General features: G+C 44.0%; 1 long non-coding RNA gene across 1 annotated transcript in view; it reads right to left on the bottom strand.

Moving 5' to 3' along the window:
• Nucleotides 1-13,866, bottom strand: part of LOC139759731 (uncharacterized) — a 40,577-nt gene extending 26,711 nt beyond the window's left edge. The window contains exon 1 of the long non-coding RNA XR_011715134.1: nt 13,732-13,866. This is a non-coding gene — a long non-coding RNA (uncharacterized lncRNA). The remainder of the gene's footprint in view (nt 1-13,731) is intronic.
• Nucleotides 13,867-14,711: the final 845 nt, after the last annotated feature.

Genomic DNA, 14,711 nt, shown 5'->3' with positions numbered 1-14,711 from the left:
ACGTCTTGAGACGTTACGAAGTAACCCGTAACTAGCAAAAAGAAAATATTGAATGACTACGGTTGAATATGGCATCGTCAACGGCCCTGAATTGACAGTAAGCCTCAAATATGCTGCAAAATAGCCTTTGGGATATTTGACGGCTTCTGGTCTTTCTGCGATGGAGAACAGTCCCGATTCTGCAGCACCAGTTCTTATTTTCATAAGTCCTCAGGTGCGAACTTACAGCACACAAACTTCTGATCTTTATCTCTGATAACAGTGCAGTGTTGACTGTGGCAGGCAGTACACATTAGTTTGATCATATAACACACCATGTCTACGGTCCTAAAGGTTTGCTTATAAGCGACAATGTGCTGCTTGGTCAACTTAAAACATTGCAACATATAACAGTAAATTAACAATAATACACTTATGTCTAACATGGATATAGGTCTAATAATGACCTCCCATGGCCATGTTAGTGTGCATGAATCAATTCAGCACAGTGGTAGAGAGAACATGATGAATGTGAAATGTTTTAGTACCTGATCATTTCTGGTAATCTCTCGTAGTAGTAACATCACATACACATATATGTGTATAATGTTTTCAGCATACCTACCTGCCTACACGGTGCATTTTTTACAAGCACATGGGAACGCTGACCGGGTGAGGAGGCAGCCAGCGTATGTAATCCAGTATACATTGTATTCTCTACCCAGGTACTGAACCATACACAGTCCTCACAACCCAGGTAATGGACTATACACAATGCTCACAACCCAGTTACTGGACCATACATAATGATCACAGTCCAGGTACTGGACCATACACAATGCTCACAACCCAGGTACTGGACCATACATAATGCTAACTACCCAGGCACTGGACCATACATAATGCTCACAACCCATGTACTGGGCCATACACAATGCTCACAAACCAGGCACTGGAACATACAAAATGCTCACAACCCAGGCACTGGACCATACATAATGCTCACTGCCCAGGTACTGGACCATACATAATGCTCACAATCCAGGTACTGGGCCATACATAATGCTCACTATCCAGGCACTGGACCATACACAATGCTCACAACCCAGGTATTGGACCATACACAATGCTCACAGCCCAGGTACTGGGCTATAAACAATGCTCATAACCCAGGTACTGAGCCATACACAATGCTCACATCCCGGGTACTGGACCATACATAATGCTCACTATCAAGGTACTGGACCATGCACAATGCTCACAACCCAGGTACTGGACCATACATAATGCTCACAATCTAGGTACTGGACCATACATAACGCTCACTACCCAGGTACTGGCCCATACATAATGCTTACTACCCACGTACTTGACCATACATAATGCTCACAACCCAGATACTAGACCATACATAATGCTCACTACCCAGGTACTGGACCATACATAATGCCCACTACCCGGGTACTGGACCGTACATAATGCTCACTATCAAGGTACTTGACCATACACAATGCTCACAACCCAGGTAATGGACCATACATAACGCTCACTACCCAGGTACTGGACTATACACAATGTTCAGTACCCAGGTACTGGACCATACATAATGCTCACTATCCAGGTAGTGGTCCATACACCGTGTTCACTGCCCAGGTACTGGTCCATACACCATGTTCACTACCCAGGTATTGGTCCACACACCGTGTTCACTACCCAGGTACTGGTCCATACACCGTGTTCATTACCCAGGTACTGGTCCATACACCGTGTTCACTACCCAGGTACTGTGAGCGGTGGAGAATGTGTGGAAAGAGAGAACGTTATCTGGGAGGGCAAAAATGGGAATGTTTGAAGGAACAGTAGTCCCAACAATATCATATGGATGTGAGGCGTGGGCTATAGATAAGGCTTTGCAGAGGAGGGTGTATGTGTTGGAAATGAAATGTTTGAGGACAATATGTGGTGTGAGGTGGTTTGGTTGAGTAAGTAATGGCAGAGTAAGAGAGATTTATAGTTTTAAATAGAGTGTGGTTGAAAGAGCAGAAGAGGGTGTGTTGAAATGGTTTGGACAAAAGGAGAGAATGAGTGAGTAAAGTTTGACAAAGAGGATATATGTGTCAGAGGTGGAGGGAACAGGGAGAAGCAGGAGACCAAATTGGCGATGGAAGGATGGAGTGAAAGAGATTTTGAACAATCGGATCCTAAACGTGCAGAGGGGTGAAAGGCGTGCACGGGATAGGGTGAAATGGAACGATGTAGCCTACTAGGGTCGACGTGCTATCAATGGATTGGATCAGAGCATGTGAAGCGTCCGGGGTAAACCATGGGAACGTCTGTGGGGCCTGGATGTAGACAGTAAGCTATGGCTTCGGTGCTTTACACCTGACAGTTAATATATATATATATATATATATATATATATATATATATATATATATATATATATATATAAATATATATATATATATATATATATATATATATATAAATATATATATATATATATATATATATATATATATATATATATATATATATATATATATATATATATATATATATCACTTATACTCTGTCGCTGTCTCCCGCGTTAGCGAGTTGCGCAAGGAAACGGACTCAAAATCTTTTTCACTCCATCTTTCCACCTCCAATTTGGTCTCCCACTTCTCCTCGTTCCCTCCACCTCTGACACATATATCCTCTTTGTCAATCTTTCCTCACTCATTCTCTCCATGTGACCAAACCATTTCAAAACACCCTCTTCTGTTCTCTTAATCACACTCTTTTTATTACCACACATCTCTCTTACCCTATTATTACTTACTCGATCAAACCACCTCACACCACATATTGTCCTCAAACATCTCATTTCCAGTACATCCACCCTCCTCCGCACAACTCTATTTATAGCCTACGCCTCGCAACCATACAACATTGTTGGAACCACTATTCCTTCAAACATACCCATTTTTGCTTTCCGAGATAATGTTCTCGACTTCCACACATTCTTCAAGGCTCCCAGAATTTTCGCCCCCTCCCCCACCCTATGATTCACTTCCGCTTCCATTGTTCCATCCTCTGCCAAATCCACTCCCAGAAATCTAAAACACTTTACTTCCTCCAGTTTTTCTCCATTCAAACTTAACTCCCAATTGACTTGACCCTCAACCCTACTGTACCTAATAACCTTGCTCTTATTCACATTTACTCTCAACTTTCTTCTTTCGCACACTTTACCAAACTCAGTCACCAACTTCTGCAGTTTCTCACATGAATCAGCCACCAGCGCTGTATCATCAACGAACAACAACTGACTCACTTCCCAAGCTCTCTCATCCATAACAGAGTGCATACTTGCCCCTCTTTCCAAAACTCTTGCATTCACCTCCCTAACAACCCCATCCATAAACAAATTACACAACCATGGAGACATCACGCACCCCTGCCGTAAACCTACATTCACTGAGAACCAATCGCTTTCCCCTCTTCCTACACGTACACATGCCTTACATGCCTTACTTTTCACTGCTTCTAACAACTTGCCTCCCACACCATATATTCTTAATACCTTCCACAGAGCATCTCTATCAACTCTATCATATGCCTTCTTCAGATCCATAAATGCTACATACAAAACCATTTGTTTTTCTAAGTATTTCTCATACATTCTTCAAAGCAAACACCTGATCCACACATCCTCTACCACTTCTGAAACCACACTGCTCTTTCTTAATCTGATGCTCTGTACATGCCCTCACCCTCTCAATCAATACCCTCCCATATAATTTCCCAGGAATACTCAACAAACTTATACCTCTGTAATTTGAACACTCACCTTTGTCCCCTTTGCCTTTGTACAATGGCACTATGCAAGCATTCCGCCAATCCTCAGGCACCTCACCATGAATCATACATACATCAATTAACCTTACCAACCAGTCAACAATACAGTCACCCCCTTTTTTTAATAAATTCCACTGCAATACCATCCAAACCTGCTGCCTTGCCAGCTTCCATCTTCCGCAAAGCTTTTACTACCTCTTCTCTGTTTACCAAATCATTTTCCCTAACCCTCTCACTTTGCACACCACCTCGACCAAAACATCCTATATCTGCCACTCTATCATCAAACACATTCAAGAAACCTTCAAAATACTCACTCCATCTCCTTCTCACATCACCACTACTTGTTATCACCTCCCCATTAGTCCCCTTCACTGAAGTTCCCATTTGTTCCCCTGTCTTACGCACTTTATTTACCTCCTTCCAAAACATCTTTTTATTCTCCCTGAAATTTAATGATACTCTCTCACCCCAACTCTCATTTGCCCTCTTTTTCACCTTTTGCACCTTTCTCTTGACCTCCTGCCTCTTTCTTTTATACATCTCCCACTCATTTGCATTATTTCCCTGCAAAAATCGTCCAAATGCCTCTCTCTTCTCTTTCACTAATAATCTTACTTCTTCATCCCACCACTCACTACCCTGTCTAATCTGCCCACCTCCCACGCTTCTCATGCCACAAGCATCTTTTGAGCAAGCCATCACTGTTTCCCTAAATACATCCCATTCCTCCCCCACTCCCCTTACCTCCTTTGTTCTCACCCTTTTCCATTCTGTACTCAATCTCTCCTGGTACTTCCTCACACAAGTCTCCTTCCCAAGGTCACTTACTCTCACTATTCTCTTCACCCCAACATTCTCTCTTCTTTTCTGAAAACCTCTACAAATCTTCACCTTCGTCTCCACAAGATAATGATCAGACACCCCTCCAGTTGCACCTCTCAGCACATTAACATCCAAAAGTCTCTCTTTCGCGCGCCTATCAATTAACACGTAATCCAATAACGCTCTCTGGCCATCTCTCCTACTTACATACGTAAGTGATAACGTAGGTGATAACAAGTAGTGGTGATGTGAGAAGGAGATGGAGTGAGTATTTTGAAGGTTAGTTGAATGTGTTTGATGATAGAGTGGCAGATATAGGGTGTTTTGGTCGAGGTGGTGTGCAGAGTGAGAGGGTTAGGGAGAATGATTTGGTAAACAGAGAAGAGGTAGTAAAAGCTTTGCGGAAGATGAAAGCCGGCAAGGCAGCAGGTTTGGATGGTATTGCAGTGGAATTTATTAAAAAAGGGGGTGACTGTATTGTTGACTGGTTGGTAAGGTTATTTAATGTATGTATGACTCATGGTGAGGTGCCTGAGGATTGGCGGAATGCGTGCATAGTGCCATTGTACAAAGGCAAAGGGGATAAGAGTGAGTGCTCAAATTACAGAGGTATAAGTTTGTTGAGTATTCCTGGTAAATTATATGGGAGGGTATCGATTGAGAGGGTGAAGGCATGTACAGAGCATCAGATTGGGGAAGAGCAGTGTGGTTTCAAAAGTGGTAGAGGATGTGTGGATCAGGTGTTTGCTTTGAAGAATGTATGTGAGAAATACTTAGAAAAGCAAATGGATTTGTATGTAGCATTTATGGATGTGGAGAAGGCATATGATAGAGTTGATAGAGATGCTCTGTGGAAGGTATTAAGAATATATGGTGTGGGAGGCAAGTTGTTAGAAGCAGTGAAAAGTTTTCATCGAGGATGTAAGGCATGTGTACGTGTAGGAAGAGAGGAAAGTGATTGGTTCTCAGTGAATGTAGGTTTGCGGCAGGGGTGTGTGATGTCTCCATGGTTGTTTAATTTGTTTATGGATGGGGTTGTTAGGGAGGTGAATGCACGAGTTTTGAAAGAGGGGCAAGTATGAAGTCTGTTGTGGATGAGAGAGCTTGGGAAGTGAGTCAGTTGTTGTTCGCTGATGATACAGCGCTGGTGGCTGATTCATGTGAGAAACAGCAGAAGCTGGTGACTGAGTTTGGTAAAGTGTGTGAAAGAAGAAAGTTAAGAGTAAATGTGAATAAGAGCAAGGTTATTAGGTACAGTAGGGTTGAGGGTCAAGTCAATTGGGAGGTTAGTTTGAATGGAGAAAAACTGGAGGAAGTAAAGTGTTTTAGATATCTGGGAGTGGATCTGGCAGCGGATGTAACCATGGAAGCGGAAGTGAATCATAGGGTGGGGAAGGGGGCGTAAATCCTGGGAGCCTTGAAGAATGTGTGGAAGTCGAGAACATTATCTCGGAAAGCAAAAATGGGTATGTTTGAAGGAATAGTGGTGAAAACAATGTTGTATGGTTGCGAGGCGTGGGCTATGGATAGAGTTGTGCGCAGGAGGGTGGATGTGCTGGAAATGAGATGTTTGAGGACAATGTGTGGTGTGAGGTGGTTTGATTGAGTAAGTAATGTAAGGGTAAGAGAGATGTGTGGAAATAAAAAGAGCGTGGTTGAGAGAGCAGAAGAGGGTGTTTTGAAATGGTTTGGGCACATGGAGAGAATGAGTGAGGAAAGATTGACCAAGAGGATATATGTGTCGGAGGTGGAGGGAACGAGGAGAAGTGGGAGACCAAATTGGAGGTGGAAAGATGGAGTGAAAAAGATTTTGTGTGATCGGGGCCTGAACATGCAGGAGGGTGAAAGGAGGGCAAGGAATAGAGTGAATTGGATCGATGTGGTATACCGGGGTTGACGTGCTGTCAGTGGATTGAATCAGGGCATGTGAAGCGTCTGGGGTAAACCATGGAAAGTTGTGTGGGGCCTGGATGTGGAAAGGGAGCTGTGGTTTCGGGCATTATTGCGTGGCAGCTAGAGACTGAGTGTGAACGAATGGGGCCTTTGTTGTCTTTTCCTAGTGCTACCTCGTACACATGAGGGGGGAGGGGGATGGTATTCCATGGCGAGGTGGCGATGGGAGTGAATGGGGGCAGACAGTGTGAATTGTGTGCATGGGTATATATGTATGTGTCTGTGTATGTATATATATGTGTGTACATTGAGATGTATAGGTATGTATATTTGCGTGTGTGGACGTGTGTGTGTGTATACATTGTGTATGGGGGTGGGTTGGGCCATTTCTTTCGTCTGTTTCCTTGCGCTACCTCGCAAACGCGGGAGGACAGCGACAAAGCAAAATAAATAAATAATATATATATATATATATATATATATATATATATATATATATATATATATATATATATATATATATATATATATAACACAAAAATAAACGGTTTATTGAAATTCAGGCAGACATTCGGCTGAAAATATACATTTGAGATATAGCAGAACTTGGGGGTAGGAGGAGGGGTAAGTGATTATAGTAAGTAGTTAATTAATGATCACAGCGATTACGATGGTGGGGCTGGATGCTTCTACGCTTTGGACGACCACATAACTGAGGTGTATATCTACATAGTACAGAGGAGTGTTACTGAGCAAATTCCAGGGGTTTTACGTCATAAATTTAGTTGTGATGAATTGAACACATCAGATGTTTACACACTGGATGAACTGTTGTAATGTTGTGGCTGAAACATACGATGATTTACTTAATGGTGAACACTGAGTGACACACATACTGCACACCCTACTATCATGCTCAGCTGAGTGACACACATACTGCACACCCTACTATCATGCTCAGCTGAGTGACACACATACTGCACACCCTACTATCATGCTCGGCTGAGTGACACACATACTGCACACCCTACTATCATGCTCAGCTGAGTGATACACATACTGCACACCCTACTATCATGCTCAGCTGAGTGACACACATACTGCACACCCTACTATCATGCTCAGCTAGGCCTCACATGTGGACGACTTACCTTGACCTCTGTATGTGTCCTGCTCCCGACCCCCCACACCCCCACCCAAACCATCAACTTGATCGTTACTAAGGAACATCGTTGTTCTTCAGGGTTAGGTCCTGTCACCGACACTCTTCCCTACTATCATGAACCATTTATTCTCCTAAACAGATAACCGCATGCGCACCGTGGCTCAATACGCATTCCTGCATTCCTATTATGGTGGTTCAACACGCATTCCTGCATTCCTATTATGGTGGTTCAATACGCATTCCTGCATTCCTATTATGGTGGCTCAATACGCATTCCTCCAGTTCTAAATTGGCTCCATTTTCTCTTGGTGAATGTACGCCTCGCCTCCCCCTAACTACCTCTATAAACTCAGAATTGACCACGATGACCAAGAGGGGCAAACTTAACTCCTGTACATCTCACTTTCTTACTACTACCTTCCTGGAACCTCTCACAACTTTCTGGAACTCATACAACTTTCTGGAACCTCTCACAACTTTATGGAACCTTTCACAAGTTTCCCATCTCTGCTGATGGCTCTGTAAGTCCCCCCTCAGCACAGTAAACATACATACATGGTATCAACGTAGTCTCTACCTTAGCGACCTCATACTACACAAGTAACTGTGTTGTAGAAACGATTGGTTCGTCCTTGTACACATCTGACATCTGGGGCGGCTCTTACTCTTCATACTTGTGGCAGTGAACCTCTAGCAATGTGTCTCATCATCTCTCCCAGTCTGACCTTAAGTCTTGACCCCACTTGCCCTGCTCAGTAGCAACCCTTGGTTCTCTTTCCGTCCTCTCTCTCTCTCTCTCTCTCTCTCTCTCTCTCTCTCTCTCTCTCTCTCTCTCTATATATATATATATATATATATATATATATATATATATATATGTATTACTTCTACTGATGCAATTATAACTCAGTGATCACAACTACCTGCCATCTGGTGGTGGCAAGTGACTGTCAATTAATGACACTATACGTAAACACAAGCCCGCCACCTGCTGCCCGTCAACATGTAACAACAACATTTGTCCTGGCGTGACGTCCTGGCACGGTGTCCTGGCGTTGAGCGTCCTGGCGTGATGTCCTGGCGTGGTGTCAAAGAGTGGTGTCCTGGCGTGGTGTTCTGGCGTGGTGTTCTGGCGTGGAGTGTGCTGGCGTGGTGTTCTGGCGTGGTGTTCTGGCGTGGTGTCCTGGCGTGGAGTGTCCTGGCGTGGAGTGTCCTGGCGTGGAGTGTCCTGGCGTGGTGTTCTGGTGTGGTGTTCTGGCGTGGAGTGTCCTGGCGTGGTGTTCTGGCGTGGTGTTCTGGCGTGGTGTCCTGGCGTGGAGTGTCCTGGCGTGGAGTGTCCTGGCGTGGAGTGTCCTGGCGTGGAGTGTCCTGGCGTGGAGTGTCTTGGCCATAAAGACAGCTCCAGAATTGTAAAAGTGGATGTACAGGGAAAGGTTAGAGGCTCTAAATTTGACCAACATAGAAGAGAGAGGAATGAGGGGTGACTTGATCTATACCTTTCCATTCTAAATCAGGCTGACGTCGTACACAGGGAACAGTTCTTCAAAAAATGCAGGAACAGAAGAACCAGTGGACATACCATACCATGGAGGAGGTAACTTGTGAGAGAACATGTGGAGAGGTACTTATATAGCACGTGTGTAGATAGAAGCAACCTGTGTTATGATATAGTGAGTCTGGGAAGGATGCAGACATTGATAGAAGTATGACAGCGAAGAAAGTTCAACAGATGAGGCCCCATGACTGCACACCTCCCCCCCCACCCGTACATAAGAGACAGGTAATACCATAGGTACATAATGACTGGTGCAGCGTTAGCAAGGTACATAATGACTGGTGCAGCGTTAGCAAGGTACATAATGACTGGTGCAGCGTTAGCAAGGTACATAATGACTGGTGCAGCGTTAGCAAGGTACATAATGACTGGTGCAGCGTTAGCAAGGTACATAATGACTGGTGCAGCGTTAGCAAGGTACATAATGACTGGTGCAGCGTTAGCAAGGCAGCAGTGTGTCATGTGGTGAGGAGGAAGAGCCTGCTGGCCAGGCCAGACACGCATGCTAACTGGCCACACACACACATGTGCCTCTACAGGAAATGCCTCAGTAAACTCTATGGATATTACTGTCAGTGTTTCACTCGGTCATACGTGGCGTCGCAAGGGGGACACTCGCTCAGCATGTCCTCCAGAGTACACACACACGCACACACACACACGCACACACACACACACACACACACACACACATACACACACACACACACACACACACACACACACACACGCACGCACACACATGCTGATCGTATCTGTCATTCACACTAACATTCTTTACTCACTGAGGGTCGGGTGTGGGGTCTGGTCTGGTGTAGGGGTCTAGTCTAGTGTAGGGGTCTGGTCGGGTGAGGGGTCTGGTCGGGTGTGGGGTTTGGTAGTACGAAAGGTTGACCACACGTGAATTCAGGTCCCTAGTACCCTGAGAGAGGGAGGGAGGGAGGGAGGGAGGGGGGGTTATCCTGCCAGACACAAAACCAGGACCATAACCCCCTCCCCCTCCCCCTCCCTCCCACCAGTCTGGCCTCAGGTTAGTCACGTGAGGTAGTGTGTGTGGCGCACGACGGGAACATTTGTACAACCTTGGATACGGGACACATTGAACACTTCCAGTACAAACTGTACAAATATAGAAACTTTATAGGGATGTGTACTGATGTTGCTGAGTGGAAGAGTCAACGCCAGTAGGTCTGGTGAGGGAGCAGGGAGCCAGTGTAAGTAGGTCTGGTGAGGGAGCAGGGAGCCAGCGTCAGCAGGTCTGGTCAGGGAGCAGGGAGCCAGCGTAAGCAGGTCTGGTCAGGGAGCAGGGAGCCAGCGTCAGTAGGTCTGGTGAGGGAGCAGGGAGCCAGTGTCATCAGGTCTGGTGAGGGAGCAGGGAGCCAGCGTCAGCAGGTCTGGTCAGGGAGCAGGGAGCCAGCGTAAGCAGGTCTGGTCAGGGAGCAGGGAGCCAGCGTCAGCAGGTCTGGTCAGGGAGCAGGCTGGGTCATGACTGCCATTGGTATAGTAGCTGTGTACCTACATGACCTGACCTCTCATGCACCTTTGTCTGTGTGACACTACTGTGTGACCTTCCTCCAGCTGTGTGCATGACCCTTCTGTGTGACCTTCAAGTTATGAGAGGTAACACATCATGTGTGACCCTGGACCAGGGGCTCGTGTGACTGGGTAACGTGCAGACAAGATCACGGGGCATCGGTAACGACCCCCCCGCCCCCACATACCAAAACTCACATCCAACAGAATATCAAGAAACTATGTTGTTATATGTGGTCTAGGGCGGCTATCCTGTACCACGCCCTGAGCCTGTGGCACAGTGTCATGATACTGGCTGCCGGAGGGAGAGGGCGGGCTGCCCGTGACACAGCCTCTCACTATCTAACGTGATGATAACCTTCCTCATACGTCACCACATACTATCTTGCCAGACTCCTCATACGTCACCACATACTATCTTGCCAGACTCTCCTCAGCTGAGGCACAACCTGACTGTTGCTCTCCACTACCAAGGTCGACATTAATGAAGCCCTTACCTGCTCTGGTACACTACCAAGTTCGTTACAGAACCTATGTGTTACAGTACCTGGTGTTACAATACCTATGTGGTACAGTACCTGGTGTTACAGTACCTATTTGGTACAGTACCTGGTGTTACAGTATCTATGTGGTACAGTACCTGGTGTTACAGTACCTATGTGGTACAGTACCTGGCGTTACAGTATCTATGTGGTACAGTACCTGGTGTTACAGTACCTATGTGGTACAGTACCTGGTGTTACAGTATCTATGTGTTACAGTACCTGGTGTTACAGTACCTGCCATTATGGTGGGTTTGCATCATAGATGGACCTGCCAGTCTATTTTTTCAAGGCTCCAGTCATGGACAACAGTTCACATCAAGACCGGGCCTTTAACTGAATTACAGAGGTCAATGAGAGAGGAAAAAGAAGAGACAAGGGTTAGTATTCATGAATTTTGGAGGATGTGAAAACCCGTGTTGGGAAAGACATGGGGAGGTAGAGAGTTCCTAAGCTTCGAGGAGTAGGGAAAGCAACAGTTATCAAAACGGCCCATCCCTGAGTTGCCAACGGCCACACAATGATCATATGACGCAACAGCCTGCCGAGTATTGTGTGGTCTAACTAGTGGTAGGGTGTTCAAGCAGCCAGCACTCGGGAGCAAAAACAAATACTTATGGACGAGGTCAACACACCATGCGGTAAGGACACTCCAAATTCATCAACACTTTCACCGGCTTGCACAATATGACGCGGGATGAGGCCTTACAGGTACTTGTCCTTAAATGCTCCATGAAAATTTCGATCTTATACCTAGTTAAAAGATCAAAGGTAAAAAAAAAAAAAAAAGGGAATTGAATCATGACCAAAACAAGATTACATGATTTTCGCAAGGAAAAAAAGGGTGTAAAACAGTGATTTCTAAGAAGGGTCCTCAAAAACAGTATTTCTGTAGTTTTAAGAAAATGATAATCTTGGATGTGTCCCTGTGGAAGAGAAGCTTCTTATGTGTCTGATGAAGTTAACTACACTGCGGTTGTGCCAGTACTGGCGGATGAACCCATTCATATTTATCATCTTAAGAACAGATAACCTTCATCAATTTCGATCACTTGAAGTTTTTGAGAATAAAATCGTTCCTGTGTTTACCAAAGAGTAATTGCCCATTTCTTCGTGGTCACTCTACAAAACCTTTCATTTAATAACCATCTACACAGCACCAGATTGACGCTAGTCAAGTAAAATATTATGGTTCGTGAAATTAAAGGAATAAAGGAAATATTACTCAATATAAAATATGATGATATTATATACAATATGATAATATTTATCACAGTGCTTACGATTTTTTTATTTCAGGGAGTGCAGCTGCTTCCTCCAATATCTGTAGTGACTTTAAGCAATCTGGCCGGAAATATGTCGGGATTACGTCATCCAGGAATTCCTTTAGATAAACAACTGTATCTAGAGATATGTTTCCTTACGTATTGAGCATCCTTCTTCAGTTTTGTTCTTAGAAATATGAAATGGAAATATGATTTTACTCGACCGTGCATCACGCTGCCCACAATGTTTATATCTGACGTCATTACCTGATTCGCGGGACATCTGGCATGGAGGGAGACATTGTTCTTAGCCTTAGACAAGTTGTTGTATTTGAAGAGGATCCCGGCACATAAATTAGGTAAGATAACTAGCAGTAATGTAATTGTGAAAAGTTTTATAATGTCTGCATCTTTCAATAGAGTATCTTACTAGCATGTGGCGAATGAATGGCAAGGCATAGTGTGCGTGTCTTCTGTACAACTGGAACTGAATATTTTCAGAACTAGGCGTGAAGGAAAGGATTGCTCAGTTTTTACTCTATAATCCGTGACATTCAGTATTTGTAGGTTAATCAGGATTTCCAATGTTTCTTGTTAAGTATCACTAGGCGTTATCCTGGTATGGCCCTTGTCTTTAGACGGCACCTTCCCACATATTTTCCTTGATTTCTTGGTATCATTTGTTGGGCTTCTGGCCTATCACGAGTCAGGGCCATTAAGGCCCTGGAAGAAGTAACATTGTGTCATAATTCTTTCATGATGCAGTGTGAGATACTGACTAACGTGTGGGTCAACCTGCCATGAGAACACCCCTCAGGCACTTGATATGTGAATGTACGTACGTGTCATAAGACTCGTTTATAACTTTCAAATGAAACAGAAGTTGCCAATGTGTAGACCTTTTCCTGAAGATAACCCCCGATTATGTTTCCTAATACGAGTAATCATCATCACAAATCTCAACCATCTTAGGACTTCGTAATGTAATTGAATTAATAAAATCAACGAAGCTTCTATGTACCTCCTATCATTACATCGAGCTCATGAGGTTTGTCGTAGATCCTCTCCGAAACTCACATACATAAGTTACCTATATGATGTAATATGTTTCATCCTAGTGATATATCTTACCTTACTTATATTTGCTGGAGATGGTCTACTTGTCTTGAGGTCCTGGTGTGCCAACCATCAACGAAACCCAGAGTCAGGTGCTATGTCGTTGCGAGAGCGATTTCTTTCTATTTTCTCTATGATTGCAGCAAGTAATTGTTTATCAATACACTTTGAGTAAAATCATGATCAATTACATTTTACTATTCTTAGATGATTGAATACGACATTCTAACGTTTGTGGGCGCCACACGAGCGCGGCCAGAACCCGATAATGTTTACATGTGACGTCATTTCCTGATTCACACGCCAACCTTCACAGAAAGAAATTTTACAGTGACTCACAGTGTGATGCAGTATATTTGCAATGTATTTTTACTCTAGGGAAATATTTGTATGTTAATTATTATCAAAGTGTAATGATAAATTATGTGGGGGTATGTAGCCTTGGGTAACGTGAAGAGTGGCAATCGCCTTGCGTGCGGGCGGACACCAGGGGATGGATGACTCACCAGTATGTGTCTGGTGGACAAAACTTGAAAGTTTCAGGTTAGGTTGCTGGTGCAGGAAATATAAGTTTATCACGTTAGATTTTGTAAAATAATTTTGTTGTAAATAATTTTGTCATGACCTGCAACGTACTCAAAGTAACTTCAAGGTATCTAAATGGTTACAGTTTATTTCATTTTATTTTACGTAAAATGAAAACAATCCAGTAAACCGCATTATCTCGGCATCCTTGATATTAATAATATATAAGAGAACGTTATTTAATGATTTAGATAGGTAAAGAAATCTAATTTGACCAGAGTCATACCTCCGTACATCATGTGCCATTATTACACCAGCAGTGTAACGTTTAGCGTTCCTAACCATGACGCATTCATTATTTACCCTTTCATTATTTACCCGATCAAACCACCTCACACCACATATTGTCCTCAAACATTTCATTTTCAACACATCCACCCTCCTCCGCACAACCCTATCTATAGCCCACG

Source organism: Panulirus ornatus, chromosome 34, assembly GCF_036320965.1.
Source record: "Panulirus ornatus isolate Po-2019 chromosome 34, ASM3632096v1, whole genome shotgun sequence".
Lineage (NCBI taxonomy): Eukaryota > Metazoa > Arthropoda > Malacostraca > Decapoda > Palinuridae > Panulirus > Panulirus ornatus.
The sequence above is the reverse complement of the archived record's forward strand: the minus strand, read 5'-3'. Positions and strand labels throughout refer to the sequence as shown.